At 38.1% G+C, this 18,239-nt stretch overlaps 1 long non-coding RNA gene across 1 annotated transcript; it reads right to left on the reverse strand.

Annotated features, from left to right (window-relative positions):
• Positions 1-1,059: 1,059 nt before the first annotated feature.
• On the reverse strand, positions 1,060-3,932 carry LOC119914733. The gene is made up of 2 exons (XR_005446829.1): positions 3,716-3,932; positions 1,060-1,625 (listed from the first exon to the last, which is right to left on the reverse strand). It is a non-coding gene; the product is annotated as an uncharacterized LOC119914733 (long non-coding RNA).
• Between the last annotated feature and the right edge of the window lie 14,307 nt (positions 3,933-18,239).

Below are 18,239 nucleotides of genomic sequence, written 5' to 3' on the forward strand. Positions count from 1 at the left end.
TTCTTCTCTTGTTCTGTACACTGACTGCAAAAAATTCTAATTAAGTTTGTTATTAAGTCACACTGGTGTAGTAGGTAGGTAGGTAGATAGGTTATTGTCACAATATAACAAGTTATAGAGTGAAAATGAGTTTTGTAACTCCCTTCTGCTACATGGCAGACAATATACATTGATAAAGAATCAATTGTGAAAAATGGTAAACAGAAATAAACTATCATCAGTGGAGCAGTGCTCAGGATGAATTAGACTTTAAGAGTCTGATTGCTTGGGGGGAAAAGCTGCTCTGCAGTCTGGTGGTGTGGCAGCAGAAACTTCGACACTGAAAAAAATTATACTTTGAACCAACCTAAAAAAATTACTGTGATTAGTTACAGCTAAATTTCTTACTTTTTCTCAAACTATATTTTTTAAATTGGTTGAAACTTTAAATTTTAATTTAATTTCAATCAAAATATTACTTCTACTCAAGAAAAAAAAATACATTCACATAAAGTAAAAATATTGTTTAACATACCATACTTTGGTACAACATAAATTTTTATTCTGGCATAACCTACTTTTTACTATAACATCCACGTATAATTTTTACTTTGGACTAAACTAAGTGCTGTGATTTGTTACAAGCAATTTAATCAAATTTACCCAACTTAAATTTCTAATTCAATATAAACTACATATTTTTTAATTATACCATAATCAATCTATTTTCTTTAGTCACAAGACAAAACTTTACTTAATATAGGTCAATATAATAATTTATTTTGCTTTGTTGCAACTTTCACCATAAATAAAAGCTAAATTTGCATTACTTCAGTTATGATAAAACCAAAAACATTTTGTCAGTGAATGCTTAATTAAGTTGAGTTCCTTTAAAAAAAAGACATGAATATTCTCTTCAAACAGCCTTAATGTTTATGGTGATGATGTTATCTTTTTTAAAACTATGCATCACCATTACTGAAAAAAATAAAATAAGCACCATAAAAATAAATAAAGTGTAAAATGAATGTTGCTGCCAGTTAGACTAGGTGGTATGTGTTTTACACATCAACACAAAAGTCAGTGCATAAGTCAGTTTAAGACAAACATTACCATTACTATTGCTGCCATTGTAAAATTTGACATTTACATTTTCAGTGTTGATTTAAGTGCCACAATATTTACACCACAGAATCAGCTGTTAAGAGAAAATCATAAAGGCCAGTTTTGAATTAAAGTCTGTTTCTCTCTTATTTAAGTCAACAATGGCCCCTTCCATTATCCTGTAATATTTTTAATACAAGCAATAACAGAATAAAACATATCCTGTATCTATATGTCTGTCTTTGATTAATCAATTATTTAGCGCTCGACACTCAGAATGTACACTTGTGTGCTGCGTATCATGTTCTTGGGTTCTATGTCCAAGAATATTTTCTGCAGTCCATCAAAGGTGTAGTTTACCTCACTCAGATAGCTCAAGTTTAGACCATAAATGAGGACAAACAACGTGGCACATGCATATGGAACTGATGGCAACTCATAATCCCAATGTTACGTAGTGGCTGGAGAGGATCCTCCTCTTCCTTGATGACATCACTGCCGTGGTACATCTCTCAGCTCAGTTTCAGCTTCAGCCAAACAACCTGATAAAAGAAAAACAGAAGACATTTATTACAAAGTTATTTTGATGAAATCAGTATCTGATGTGTCTATATCAAATATGTAAACAAAAAATTCTCCCAATCAAATCTCCAAAAAGCAAGGTCTAGTAATAAGAAAATGTAATGACTTTCAAAGTCGAGCAAATACTTTACGTCAGTTCTTTCAAATATTTTTTTCATAGCAACTTGACTTTATCACAAGCTGTGACAACAAATATTAAACCGTTCTAATATAAATATAATATAAATACTTCAACCAAGATTCACTATAATGTTAAATTTATAATGTTTCATTAATTTCAGAATCTGGCTACAGACGGACACTTTCCACAATGAAATATTTGGATACAATATGCATTTTATGACCAGGCTTTCACTGCTCCATCTGCTCTGAAGTGACAAATACTGCATAATTAAGATGCATGTATACAAAATATAATACGCAAATATCAACCAGCACAGAAATAGTTATGTGGTCAGTTGGCACCTTTTTTCATGACAATAAAACTCGATTATTTATAATTGTAAGCTAATACGAAAGCTTCCATTTTGGATTGTCCTTCCAAGGGAAAATGATTCCAATGTGCAGACAACACATGTTCCCTGATGGACCACAATGCTGACAAGTTCACTGAGCACAATCAAGAGTCAAATTCTTCATACGTGTACACATACTTGGCAAATAAAGCTGATGGCATTTAAAATACAAAGAACATTGAGTATATTCCAGGTCTACTCCTCCCTTCTTTATCATGATCTCTGTGGTGCTGTTCCTAGGAAGCTTGGTTGGAAGCTATAGTTTGATGGATAAGAGGGACTTTTGTAAAAGTCCACCAACAGCCAGACTAAAAAAAAAAGATAAATATGTTTAAATATGTGTTTTAAACATACATTAAATAATCACAGTAAGGCCAAATTGTGAAAATTTCAAGAAACATCAAACCTGTGAACACAAAGGAAAAGGTGAGATTTGTCATTTTATTTTTTTGTTGGGTAGTTAGCACTATCCATACTAATCACCACAGACTGTAATTATTAATTAAACCTTAGACATACTGGTGATTTTGTACTATATTATACTGACAGATGAATCGATGGAAAATGAAATTCTTCCTCTTCTATCTGAACTCACCACCTATATTTCAATACATTTCCTTAATACAAAACTATTAGTCATCTATTAGTCCACCCTCTTTCGTCAGTCTGCACAGATTCTCTGTTTAGACAGTGTGCTGGTAAAGGGGCACATAGCCTAACTGTTGTCCGAACTGGCCCGGTGATTTCATCAGACATGAAACCGACACCTTAAATTGCCATTGGTTTCTTAAAATGGGGTCATGCTTCAGACTCAACAGCTACATGCGGTAAAGGTAAACAAACACATATCGGCAGTGGAGGAGAGACAAGGCAGGCGAACAAGCGCCAAATCTGTCAAAATACGTTTTAATAAATGGCTTCTTTCTTTTTATTTCGGTTGTTAATGCCACCTACAGTCTGGAGCATTTCACTTCTTTAAAATGTGTCCGTGGATTTTCACCTTTTTCTCTGCTCTGCTGCAGCCCCTTGTGTAGCGGGGGAGAGCAGCCCCGCCCTCGTGAAACATGTCCAGACTCGCACCCACCTCTTCAGCCTTTAGCAATGAACTCCAAAGGATTATTTTCGGAGTTTTGCTGAACATTAACAGGCTCCATTCACACATGGGCTCTATCAAACATCACACAGACTCTGTTCCAACTGATCAAAATATAAATTAATTACAGCTCTTCTAGCATTAATGTTAATTGACTGTTGTGGGGCATGGGAGAAAGAGCTAACTAACATTAGTTTATTCAAGCACCAGAGACAAACGAACCTTATCACACTACACTACCATTATATTTTCCTGACATCACAATGGAATAATAACAACAAAATTAACTTTGCATTTGTATTGGCTAACTTTAGCTAACATGTGCACAAACACAGTTGTCTGTAAAGTAAGTTAGCCTATTTGTCCATCCTGCCACTAACCATAAATGTGAATGAAAAACACTTAACGTCATCACCATTAAAATACAATTTTGAATGCTTACCTTGTCTAAAGACATGTCCTGTGCCACAGCCGTCTTTCCACCTTGTTCACTTTCAAAGCGAGGTAATGGTGGACAGCAAAACACTGGTGAGCAAGGAGCAAGCTGATGTAACATGAAAATCTCTGGTTTACTATTTAATACTATTTCAGTAAAAGTGTTTTTACTTTTTTCTAGGAGGTTCGTTATTTGCTTTGAGGCAAACTGAACTAAACAGGTTTAAACCAGAAATCATGATTTTCCCTTAGTCCAACGAAAAAATGCACTTTAAATGAACGACACAGTAGTTTCACTTTTTTCAGTGTATATCTCTTCCCAGAAGGCAGCAGGTTGAACAGGCTGTGGCTGGGGTGAGTACTGTCCTGTAGTATCCTTTGGGCTCTGCGCAGGCACCTCACCGATTTCACTGATGCTTGGGAGATGGGTACCAATGATCTTCTGAGCAGTTTTAATCACCCACTGCAGAGCCCTCTGGTCTGGACCGTTCACATCACATGCCAGTTTGTGATGTTTCCAGTCAGGATGCTTTCTATTGCTCCTCTGTAAAAGCCGACAAGAACTTGGCGAGGAGCAATAGAAAGCATCTGTATGTTGATAAAAGTAATAATAAAAGTGAACTTTGGTTAATACATGAGAACAAGAGATGAATGTTTAACAATACATATAATGCAGTAACAGATCATACTGTAAGACAAAAATACTGCAGGGATCAAATTTTATAAAGATGAGATTTAAAGCGGTGATTTAAACGTAATCTTAGAAAGTTCTTCACAGCGGTTGTTCCAGACTCAGAGAGTCCCGATAACAAATCACATTTGGCCTTAAGTCAAGACCAAGGGACTGATAGTAGCTGTGTTAAAGGATTTTAAATTAAGCTCACAAATGTGTGCTGGGGATACATTAAGTGTTTTATGAGCTAGTTTGTCATATGGAAATAAAACTGGCCTTGGATGAGACTTAATTTTCAGCTTTTCCACACGTCAGCGCTGGCCCACCTTTCATCCAGAAAACCAGCCCCATAATGAGAGTCTTAAAATTCACTTGTGGCTGGTACAGGAAAGCAGGAATTGATCTTTCACAATCTCCGTTCTTTGTTCTAGTTTGTAGTCTGGCTTCATCTTACTGTAGACACATAACATGACACAGACCTGCAGTTTTCAATTCTGGAACAAAAGTTGTGTCAAAGTAGGAGAAACATAAAATCATGTAAGGTTTGAAATAGTCATCAGCCAATATAAACAACCACTTATTTGACTTGCTTTTTTAAAGTGAGGATGTAGTCAAACTTCACTCCAATATTTAAGGTAAAATATGGCAGATCAGAGAGTTGTATTTTTCAAGAGTGTCAGATGAGTTCAGCAAACAGAATGATTCGATCTATACTGACAGGAATGAGTTGACATTCTTAGTCTTGTTAGTGCTTCACAATTTCACAAGTGCAGTAAGTTGTATCAGCACAGTAACGGACAGAATCGCCATGAATAGTGGAAGAGGAGGCACATAGATACAGAGGCAGCTAATAATTGTTGATAACGATGTAGAAATTGCCCAGAGCAAATTTAAAATTCATTTTGACAAAGCATTTAACACAAATATAACATTGTCAACATTTAAGGTAAATTTAACATACTTTTATTTCCATCGTTTTTTCAGTTGTAATTATTCAGTTAATAAATACCTATGCAAACTGTGATTAAACTTTAAAAAAATGGGAAAAAATGGTTTGATTGAGAATGACAACCAGAGATTTAAATTCTCTTTAAACTTTCGAAACAACTTTCTGCAGTATACTCCAAGTGCAACAGCTTAAATGCTGGAATAAAACACGCCTGGGGGTGGGAGGAATATATTGCACCGCTCTTAATGCGGGTGACAGATGGATTGGGGGGAACGGAGGAGGGGAAAGCTAAAAGTAATGGCAGGGAGCAAGGCCAGAGCAATCAGAGTAAGACCATACTTCTGACCTTGCATAACTGTCCCACCTACCCCGTCCGTCACCAGCGGGACTAACGGATGGGTGAATCAGTGGGCCAGGATGTGGACGGTAAACAGGGGTGACAGCTGACCTGGCAGCTCTCAATGGGGATGATGGAAGAGGATATGAGCATGGGGTGGGGTCATCCAGAGGTAGATTTTCTAACACTTGGAGTCTGCCAGTGAGCCACAGACCTGTCAATGAGGTAGGACATGGCCCTGAATGACAACAGTCCGTGGCTCCAATGTAGCAGGGAGATGAATCAGCTCCATGGTTCCACTGCAGCAGTCTTCAAATACCAGTGGATACAGGCTGGGACTGATCTCTTGCTGTCGTCACAAAAAAATGTTTGCTGTTCCAGCCACAAGGTTCAGACAGAAACTTAAAAAATGTCAACTCCATACATATTTACATTAAATGCCTGATTCTATAAATAAAACATGCTGTTTGCTGGCCTCTACTGCAACAAAAACCAGACCACACACCAACCCTGACTTCACCTAATGTTTTATACTGTAATAACCTTATCAGTTATCAACAAAAACAACACATCAGACAAGCAAATGAAGTACAACATAAAAGATAAATATACTATATATTTAAAGCAATTTTTTGAGGACAACAGGACATTTGTACACTGACCTTAAGAAAAGCACAATTCTATATGATATCTTAAGATCTTAATGCGCTTTTGTAATTTAGTTGAACAGTTCTACATTTTCATCTAAATTAAATCTAAGTTTTTGAACTTTTTTCTGCCTCAGTCAGAGAATTGTCTATGCTTTTGTGAAATGAACAGTTTTACGTCCTCTATGGAGGACAAGAACAAAATGAAAAAACAAAAACATGTTGGCGAAGAAAATGCTGATGCTGCTGTAAAAAAAAAACTCACCAACCTAATTTTTCCTCAGATGTTCACTCAGTGAAAGGAATCCACAGTTAAAACTGAAACACTCATAATTACATCCCCAACACACTTATCTTTCTTGATTTCATAATGTGTCCCAGTGCTGATGGAAGCCATTTTGAAGAACCATAAAATCCGTCAATGTCCAACCCCCACATGTGTTACATCACTCAACAAATTAGGGGAACAGATTTGAAGTTTCTCTACTTTGTACTAAAATTACTTATCAGTAGTCTGCTGTACACATGTGTTGGAATGTGTGCTCAGCACCCACTAAACCAATTTGTTAGACAGTATTTGCTGTGTATTGTGTGTGTGTGTGCGTGCGTGCATGTGTGTGTGTAGTTGTGTGTTTGTCCTCCAGGTGTAACCCAGTTCTAATTGAGGAGCTCTTTGTTTACACCTGCAGAACTGGAACAGTCTCCAGATAACTTAAGCTAATCAATTAACAAAGCACAGGAAACCATTGCCAGTAAAACACAGCTCTCAGGACTTTTTTTCTTAAAACCAACTCAAGTTATATATACAGTATAGCTTCATGAATTGACTGAAATATCCCAACACATATATCAGACTGATCGGCATTACATTTAGTGCAGACATATATGGTTCCCCATATATGTATTCTTCTGATTTTGGTGATACCCTCACTTTTCATGTAGCGCCACCATGAGGTTTATATTTGTGTTGTTGTTTTTGTGAAAAGTCTCATCAACTCTTTAATGGAAATGTCAAAATTTGATGGAGACGAATACAAAAACTTGAATAACGAATGATATAATACTCATTATAGTCAGTTGTACTTTATGTATAGCGAATGTCAAATGTGACCATGCTAACAAGCTAAACTAAGAAGTGTACCTGCATTAGCATTTAGCTCAGAGTACTTCTGTGTACAGTGTACAGCCTCACAGACAAGCTAGCATGGTTGTTGACCTTTAGTCTAGTTTAACCTTGCCTCATCAATTTCATTGAGCTGTCACACCCACTCATTTGTGCATATTCACAAACTGATCTGTATATCCACAGTGTTCTACAAAAACCATTGCACTGGTCCACTTAAAGATCTGGAGCTTGCTGAATGATCTCTTTTTTTAATAATGGACGAGGGAGCAAAAAGCAAAAAACATTAGTTTTTTTCTTTCTCAATCCAAATTTGCTTCTCTTCGACTATCATGCTAGAACCTTTTGGCAATTGTTTGGGGGGGAAATGCTTCCAAGTCTAGTGTCTATGGGCATCTAACTCGAAGGAAAGCGCAGAACACATACTTTTCAATAATTTGCTGACATCAAACAACGCTCTATCAGTCTGGCTGAGGGAAGCAGGGAGGGAATAGGTCAGGTCCTTCGCTCATTATGCCACAGAAATCTGTTTAACCATCTCTGTCTGGGTGCAGTGGACGTTAGCTTGTTGTCTATCAAATTCAATTTTGAGAGAGTCAGAGCCTACCATGGCATTCAGGTCGAAGCAATTTCCTGAGCAATAAATCTCATATAACCAACCAAAGCTCTCCATCAGCTAATAACAACATAGTTTTCCTTTCCATACCTTTCCTACTTGCAGCTCTCACCGAACACACCAGCATCAATAAATCCAATCTGATGTCTTGTCACTGTTTGTCCATTAAAGACAGACAGTGTTCAATGAAATCTATCAGCAAAAGAGTTCATGTCTGCAAAACTGCGGCATATGCTCTGTGGGCCCACACTAGATCTCTCCACAATGTCAGCACATTCACTAGGACAGCACAGCTTGTCAGATTTGCCCTTTAGGCTAATCTTTGTAGCCAACTATTCTATCAGGAAATCAGTATGACAGACTGACTAAATTGTCAAATTAACACAGAATAAAAAAGGGGAAAGTTGTCCAAATGTAGGGGTAGTGGATGTGGCAGTGACTTAGATGGTTTTACTCCGATGTTAAATTTTCAAAGTATTATACACTGGAGCCAGGAAATTTAAACAGTGATATAAGGATACCAATTAACTTCTAACTCAACACGGTGTTAGGAACAAAGAATGTAAACACCCATTTGAAGAGCAGGAAGTGGTCAATATGATGAAAAATATCATATCAGCAAAAAGTCTGTTATGTAAATTGGCCCCTCTGTCATTAAATTTTCAAGTGTCAAACGAAATGATCCATGTATTTTATATAAGGAGACAAAAAAGTTAAAGGTTGAAAATGGAAATCAATGGATCATTGAATTTTGATGCATTTTGATCCCGATGATGGTGATTCTGGTGGTGGCTAGAGAAAACCACATGGATACTAGAGTGTATCATGCACTTGTAGTCACAAATAAATTATAATAAAAACAGAGAAATAAAGACAAAGATCTGGCCTTGGCTGAGTGAAATGAATTAAATCACTGAATGTTTTAAAACAAAAAGAAGAAAATATATTCTTTGCATTGAATATATGTGTGACTTTTGAATTCAAGTTAGCTTACAGAATATGAACAAATAAAAAAGGTGCAATGTTAGCTGTTGTACAGCTATGTTTTAGATTTGCCTTGACATTATTAAATAGAATATGAAAAGGCCTCTGCACATTGCCCCCTATAATGAACAGTTTAACAGGCAATTCTCAAACAAAATGGCCAAAAGTCAAAAATAGTGTACTAGGTAGTAATGCAGGACTGATATTGGAAACTTACTGGGTTTGAATGTCTCAAAACCATGGAGAGAGAAAGATACACACATAGAGAGATACTGTTTCATTACACCTGCGGTACAGTATTTGTAAGTTAAGTGCCCACTTGTGTGACATATTTTCAGATTGGAATTGTGTGGTGGATTTAAAATACGCACTGGGACACACTTAGTTAATGAGGTCTCCCCATTGCGCAGGCAAATTTTGGCTCAGTTGTTCGAGCTCAGATGCCTTTTTTATTCAATCTTATTTTATTTTCACAAAAACAACAACAACCCAACAATAAATTGAAATTGAAAAAAATTGAAACACATATTTGGGCAGGCTGAAGGAGTAATTCAATAAAGTAAGCGACCCCATTTGATATTCTGCCAAAATTTCATAGTGTTTATACACAAATAAAATAGCTGTGTAATTGCTTCTGCCTCCGCTGAACAGAGAACATAGGGATCATCATCAAAATAAAAAACGACAAGGCAAGATAACTAGCTTTTTTAGTTTTGTATCACACTCTTATAGCTTTGGGGGTCCCTGAGCTGTTGATACATTTAAAAGAAGAATCATTTGTCATTAGTAAGTTTGATTATTCATTATCTAATCATATATTTCATTGCCCAATATTTATTTATATTATTGTGTACATGGGGAAGACTTGACATCAGAGCATTGATTGTATTCACACCAATGCCAATGTCAAGAAACTTGATGACCTTAACTTATTTATGTTTGCATCAGTTGGAGAACTTGTTCATTGGTGCAAGACCACCAAAAAAAAGGTGTAGGAAATCATGATGAATTATGGGATTGACTTTGAATCTCTTCACACCAGTATTTAGGTAAGCATGGAACAATTGTATTTACTGCTGGCTTTTTTACCAGCTCATACCTAGGCGAGTGAATGTGTCTTACTAGCAGATTGACTACTAAATGACACATTGCTGAAATCAGCATAGTCAAAATTTTAAAGCAACCCAATAGATCGCACTTGGAAGGACCCCAGAAGTACTTAGTGACTGTTGCCAGATTTGGCACCTTTCTGAGATAAGCTTATGACAACAACGTTTTGGGTGGACATTAGTTACTTCTCCTTGAAAAGGTAAATATGCAGTACTTTATGATATTATTTATTGGGAGAGGGTTAGGCACGTCCAGTCGACTGCTCAACAGCAAAACTGACTTTGGTAAATGATTGAGAATCACTCTCAGTGACATACAGCATAGTTTACTTGTTTAAATTACTGTATTGTGTTAGTAATGGCTGCACTCATGATCCAGGAAAAGTAGGCTCGCTTACTCTATTTCAGAAGGATCTAGCATGTGCCTAGTTACTAGGAGGCAAGTGAATGTGCACCCAAGTACTCAAGACTGCAAGTTTGGCTACTGGGACAGACCCTGCCACTGAATCCTTCAGCACTACGGAGAAAAACAAGCAGTGAGAGTGTGTTTGAATATTTTAGCCCCTTGGAGAGAGACGGAGAGGAAAGCTGGCGCTGTTTCCCTATTCCATATTAATTCTGAGCTACTTTGGAGTAAGCAGTATGTTCACACTGGAAAAGCGACAAAAAAGTATTTGTATGATTTTGTGTGTTGATAGACACTCTTGTCCGACAATGCAATACACAAAGGAAAAGATGGAGTTGCTCACAGCTGGGAAAAAAATAAAACAAGTTGTTCACAGTGGCGAGAGAGCTTCAGGAAGATATCAAATATTTGGTAAAATATTTTGCTCTTTCTTTGTCATGTATGATCGACAGCTGTGTTCTAAAGTCACTGTACCATTGATGTCTTTTGGTGCCTGTTGGTATCCTTTACTGTTAGTACGCTAAAGATGGCTACATCAATTTCTGGGGTACTAATTGCACAAACATGCTACTATGAAAATCAGTGGTAGTACAAAGTACTACATACTTCCATACTACAGTACTTATACTTATTTATTCCAGCATCCTTTGCACAATGCTTCATTGCACTGTGTACATGTGTACATGTATGCATGTATATGTACCTGTTTATCACATCCACCTCCGACATGTACATACTCCTGCATCCTTTGCACTCTGCTCACTGCACTATTTGTCAATATGTCTATATTGTTTTTGTTCATAGTGTGTATATTTGTGTTGTCTACACTGAAGTCTGTGTATGATTTTATTTTATTTTTATTATTGTGATTTTGTATTTTTGTATGAGTAAGCACATGGTGAGCAATGTACAATCCTGAGTCAAATTCCTCATATGTGTACACATACCTGGCAATAAAAGCTGATTCTGATTTGACAAACTTGTATGTAATTTGGAATTGGGACAGTAAATTATTAACTTTTACAGAAGAGCAATAGAAAGCATCCCGACTGTAAACCGTGGGATGTGTATGGCCCTGGACAGGAGGGCTCTGCAGCAGGTTATTAAGAAGATCATTGGTACCCATTTGCCAAGCATCAGTGAGTTGAGGTGCCTACGCAGAGCTCAAAGGATACTAATAGACAGTACCCACCCCAGCCTAGCCTGATCACCTTGCTGTGGTTTGGCAAGAGATACAGAAGTATCCGCTGTAATACCACCAATCTCCAGGGCAGCTTCTTCCCTCAGGTTGTGAGACTCCTCAATTCATTCTCAGCACTGTTTAGATGTGTCAGCACCATGGACAGAGCACAAGGATGGAGATTGTCTCTCTCGCCCTCAGAGGTCAAATGCAGTAATGATGGGAAGACTCACAGAGGCAAACAAGTATTCAGATTTATTCTAAAGTCTGGGTGATCCAAAAAATCCCAACCAACAGTAAGTAGGTTACACAAATTGATAACAAAAAACTTAACTTTTTTCCCCTTCCAAAATTATATAGATATGAAACAGCTGATATGAACAATCAACTAGTGATGAGCCATTGTTGATATTGATGTGACTGCATTGCATCAACATACCAGCTTGAGTCTGAGGTCTTGGACCGAGGTTTAGGAAGGGAGAAAGGATGTTACTTTATGTAACCATTGAGTGAAGAAAAACTTTTATTAACTTTCTTTTCTTTTTAAATTTACATCTGTGTAACTTATTTATATTTTTGTACTGATTTGTATATTGTAACTATTGTATTTATTTCATGAACACCTTATCATTTTTGAAAAATTTGCTCAATTTCATTTCGGTTGCAGTCACCAGAGATGATATATTTCCAGGTAGGACGAATTGTCTTTGGTTTGAACTGGAATCTTCCAGGTGAAACTGCAGATTCAGTTGAAGTAGTAGACTTAACGTAGCTTTTAATATTTGAAAAGATCTGTTTCAACAGTGAATGAATTGACAGTAGGTGTATGGATGAATGAAAAACTCTTTGCTGAGCACTTGGTGCTGAGTCTGTTAGGGCATGGTAAATTGCAGACCAGAGGCCTTGTTTATGAAATGAGGGAGGCAATTAGTAGTAGTGCTTACGCATCTGTTTTTCCACTGTTTATTATTTATCACTATTTAAGGACCTTGTAGTGTGTTAAACATGAATTATTGTGTTTTCCTGAATTGAGTTGAGCTTGTTTTTACTTGAGGGATCTTTAAAGTAAGGACATGATAGTAAGGTCTCTAACTAAAATATGTACTCAAATTTTTCAGGATGTGACAGTGCTTTCCTGGGAATAATCACTTCAGATCTAAAAAAAAAATATATGACTATCTGGGACATCAATGTCATTTTTTCTTTGCTGCTAGGTTTTTGATATGTTTCATAATGTACCCCCTAAAAGTCATCCTGTTGATCTTCATGTCCCTTGCCACCTGACGTATGGACATCCCATTGTGTACCTCTCCCACTGATCTGTCCAAATCCACAAGAGGAGTTAAAGCTCTGTCTGTCTTCCATTTATAGAAGCATGGCATGATGGCTTCTGGTTTAAAATTCAATTCATGTCTCATTATTTTGGTGATAAAATGTAAGAATGCGGTGTAGAATTACACACCTGGCTTGACTGCCCTCAGGTCTTTTAGCTCAAATTACCCCATCCGTACCATTTTAACAAACTTGTGTCATACAGCAGTTTAAAGGTAACATCATGCTAACAGTATCGCCTCGTACTGTAACTTCCTAAAGCATTAACATGTGAGATTAAAAAGAAAAACTCTGAAAGGTGAAAAAACTGTTTATTGAACTTATATCAATTGTTCCATGAGCTTCTCTCCATCACAGGGTGAGGGAAATGGATGATTCTTCAAAAATGTATGGTCAAATACCAATTTTGTCTATGTCTAATTTTGTTACCCAGATACAAGGGGTGGCTCAACTTGCCCACAGGCTCAAATCACCCTGCTCTCCCATATAGGCTATAGGCTATATTGTTTTGTTAACTGCTGTGTTCAGGGTCAAGTATGAACTCTGAACCTCACAAAGATAGGTAAAACCGAGGTAAGTCTATATGTAGGCCTAAATAAAACATTTGTTTATTCATTTAGGCCTACTACTAACTACTGTATTGGCTTAGCCTATATGACATCCAAGATCTAGCCCACCTGATTCACTGATTTAAAAAAAAAATAAATAAAAAAATATCCAAAGTAGGCTATGTGATTTAAGGCATCTTAGCTCTTATTCTTACTCTTTCAGAATGGACCCATTATTACTTGGCCAAATATTTTGGATGGTTTTGACAAAAAAGCCGCGTGACAGAGATCGCTACTACTTATCATGCTGACTCCACCTCATATCTGTCTTTACGAAGGACACGTGCTTTTCCGAGTATCAGTGATTTGTTGCCCCACAGCGTGAACACAAATGGATGTGGTGTGAGGAGCCGAAAGATGTCATTCACACTACACCTGTGCTGCCGCCTCCTGGACGGACGCGACTCCTTTGCAGCGACTGTACTATAAGTGAACGGACTGCTTATGAGCCCCACTCAAAGCGAGAGAACCACACACAAGGAGCGGGATGGCGAGGGTATTGCTGCTGCACCTCCGCGTCCTTCTCGTGGGGCTCTTTTTAACAGAAAACTTGGCCGTCCACGCAAACAGGGGGGCAACATCGCCCGACGAAGATCGGGACAAAGAGAACGAAGCGGATACGCCATGTGAGGTGAAATCGGTTACCGTCTCGACCCTGCCCGTACTCCGGGAGAACGAGTTCAGCTTCACCGGCGGAGCCTCGGGGAACGTGGTCGGAGGAGGAGGGGGTGCTGCTGGAGCAGGTGGTGCTGCTGGAGGAGGAACTGGAGGAGGAGGAGGAGGAGGAGGAGGAGGAGGAGGAGGAGGAGGGGAATCCCGACTCCTGTTATTCGTTAGGACCGACCTACCTGGGCGAATTTCCGTAATGGATGATCTTGACAACACAGCTCTCCCCTACTTCACACTCGGTAAGAACTGCTTTGTTACTGTGCTTCACCTCCACGATGATAACCTGTCAACATAGCTGCACATTTAGTGCGCATAGGGACCATGCACACTGGTATAGACTGTGTGCAACCAAGAGCTACACTCCCCAAACACGGGTACTCCCTGGCGTTTAAGCACCTGTCCTGTTTCCATTCCCTTGCTTAGATGTCAGGGTAGCTAGAATGTTATCTAGCCAGCATGATGTGCAACCCATAATCCAGGTAAAACTATAATACACAAATTCCCTCTTTCCCTTGTTTTACTTAACAACACTGCTTTTTGTATGAAACATGGGCTACCACAAAGTACCACTCATGTTTAAGTGACTATCCATTTCCTCCTCTGCCCCCCCTCCTTCATACTCTGTCTCTCTTTCTGTCTGGCTTTTCTATTTTGTGGTACAATATGATTATGACTTCAAATTTCATGCATACACTAAGTATGGTGCCCCAATCAAGGGACGCAATTTGGCCCTGGAAATGTGCATGAAATTGGTAGTTTATCCTCACTTGACTTTATAATTGAAGGCACACATGCATTGCTGGTGGTATAAGTGTAACATATTAAAGTACTAGGTTAGAGTTTACTTCACTGTCAACATTTGGCCATGCTAGGTTTTAAGGAAACCTGCTGTTCTGTCAGAGATAGAAGTGAATGAAAATGGCAACAACACTGGTCTTTGACAGGTCATCGCAAGTCCTATGTAAATGCCACTGGCTTTAAAATGGCCTTGGGAATAGCAGCACTGATTGGATAATCATAGAGCAAGTAATGGCGGGACAGTGTATTTGCCTTTCAACCTCCACAAAAGATATTTACTTTGTAAGAGGAGCCGGCTATGCATGAAGGGGACTTGCTTACCTTGCTTTCTCCATATTTCCCCACTTATGTCACAGAGCCATGTGAAAGATGGATGTTCTTCGCCCCTTTGCTGTGTGAGCCAAGCAACTGTTTTTACGACTGTGTTTTGGAAGGTGTGCAGAGAGTGCATGTGGCACACAGTAATGTATGTTAACTGCAATAAGCCACACATGGTGCACTGTAATTGCAAAAGATGCTGTGTGTTTTACAGTTCCCAATCAATTCAGGGCAACTGTATTGGCTCAGTATGATAGAAAACCTGTTATATGGCAAATACAAAGATGCACAAAGACTTTGTGGGGATCAGTGATGTGAGGTACTGAGAGAATCCATGTCTCATTACTGCAGTTTTTGGACTCTGGCTTGCCATCTTCTTTTTTTTTCTTTCTTTCCCTGGTCTCAGTTTCATTCTCTGTATGAAGAGTGCCGATTGGCTGCGTGAAGCAAAGGCGGGCAGGCAGGCTGAGGTCTGGAGCATTAAGCTAGTAAATCACTTTCTATTCTCATTAAGGACAGCCGTTGACTGGTGAGAAAGGCCTCTCTGTCCTCCCAGTCAGCCAGCTAGCAAATTTGCTGCTTCACCCTTCCAGTGCATGGCTGCATGCTGTGGAGGGAGGAGGAGAAATGGGGCTTTTAATAGTTTTAATGCAAGCATGTTTGTTCACGCTGTTGACAACACTGTGAAATGAAAGAATTGCTTGCAAGTGGTTGCATCCATGACAAATCATAGTGTTGTCACTACAAAACTGATATTTAAGACATTAAGTAGGAATTGATACCATTAAGAAAAACAGCAGTAACATATGTTTATATTAAATTACAGTCTTAATATATTTTCATTTAATCTATGTGTTGTCTGCCAGGATACAGTGATATATAACAAAAAAAAATACCTCACTGTTTTTGTATCAAAGCTTACATGTGCGTGTTAAGATCCTGACACAGGAGTCAGGAAGTAGACATTATGGTGTCACATGTGTATCCCATGTATTTCGCGTTCAACACCATAATGCTTTAGGTCATCTCGACAGCTTTTCTCTTCATCGATGTATAAATGGCTTGAGTTCTGCTTGTGAGATCAAATGCTGTACCTGGCATCATTAAAATACACAGTGTTGTTGATTTAGTAAAACAGAATGAGCAAGTTGAATTCCATAGACGGTGAATTTGTATTATCAGAATTGCCTTTGTCGCATCAATATTCTACCTAATCATTTTACCTCTCTATCATATTAAAATTGCGAGTTTTGATGGTCCAGGATGTTACAAAAGCTTAAGCCTTACCAGATATACAGTCAGACAGACACAAGTTATGTGGTTTTGAGCATGGGCATTGTAAATTTTTATTTATTCCTTTTTTAAAAAATTTTATTCTTTAATACCCAGTAAACATTATATAGGACTGTATAGTGTGTAGACAATATTAGATTGGGAAACCACCCACCCACACTCTATTCTTTTCATGAATGTCTGTTTTTCTGAAGCTTTCAGAAAGCTGTTAACATCAGTGCTTGTGACAATGCAGACTAACGACAAGGCACATGCTGCCTCCAGTAATGTAATCTTAACTTTTCTCATGGGCTCTGATACCAGAGAATAAACATTAAAAGTTGCACTTGGTGTCTCATTACACTTGAGACACCTGCTCGGTCTTTTTTTCTTTTCTTGGCAAAGGACTTTTTGACCTCATGCTTAAATTGCCATTTTTATTTTAGAAACAGATTAACAGACTTTGTTCTCAGTATTATGCTTTAACATTCAGCATTTACTGCTGTGCCACACTTGCCTGACAAGTATAGGTACAAACCATGTGTTACATTACGCCTCCTCACAGCAGCTGTATTTCTTTCCTTTCAACAAAATTCACTTACCATTTTTAAAAAATGGTACCTCAGAGATTTCAAAATACTGGAGCATACCTTATTAGCCAAATGCCTTTGAAACTACAGTATAATGAGCATAGTCTTGTTTCTGTTTCTTTGATATTGTCAGATGTCCGATTGTTTTGTCGAACCAACATCAGAGGTTAAGGAAAGGGGGAGTGGGGACAGCAGGGGACGTCAAGTCCCCTTCCCACTTGGGCCTACTTGCTCAGCTTTGATTTATTACCTGAAGTGTCATGGAGAATGGATGAGCTGAAAGGGCAGTGCAGAGGAAATGTACAGGGCTCCTCCCCCTCCCTCTTTCTTATTTTGTTTTCTTAGCCCTTTCCTTATGTGTGGAAAATAATAATAAAGCCAACAGTGAGCTAAATCACTGTATTCAATAAACACACACAGCTTTACCTTTCTGGTAAAATGATTAGAATTGGAATTGCTGATATGTTTTATTGTTTGTTTTTTTTGTGTGTGGATGCATTTTAGCATGTGGGGGGGGGGGGGGGGCACATTCAAGGAATTCAATGGTCAAATTTTCAGCTTCAGGTGTTTCCTAGCACTACACTATCATACTACTGTTGAACAATACTTTAGAATCTTAATGCCAATTTGTAATGCAGTTGTAGTGTGCAACGTGCAAAATATGTTGGCAATGCAATTTTGTAGCATCGTGCTTTGAAATTAAAGGGAGTGAATTCCTATGCTGCTAGAGAATTTTATTTGCTCATTTTAAGTGATGGGTCTGGGTGGAAATCAATACGTTTAGCAACATGGCTGACTTGGTAAACACCTAATTAGGAGTTCACCTTTTTGAAAACCTTCAGGCACTTAACATGAGATCGAAAACATTCAATTGTCTCCCTGTCCTTTATCGTCCCTGTCCGTCAAAGTGCACTAAATCT

This window comes from Micropterus salmoides, unplaced genomic scaffold, assembly GCF_014851395.1.
Source record: "Micropterus salmoides isolate LMB-PRFRI ecotype aquatic unplaced genomic scaffold, ASM1485139v1 Ms_hic_scaffold_20, whole genome shotgun sequence".
NCBI classification, from domain to species: domain Eukaryota; kingdom Metazoa; phylum Chordata; class Actinopteri; order Centrarchiformes; family Centrarchidae; genus Micropterus; species Micropterus salmoides.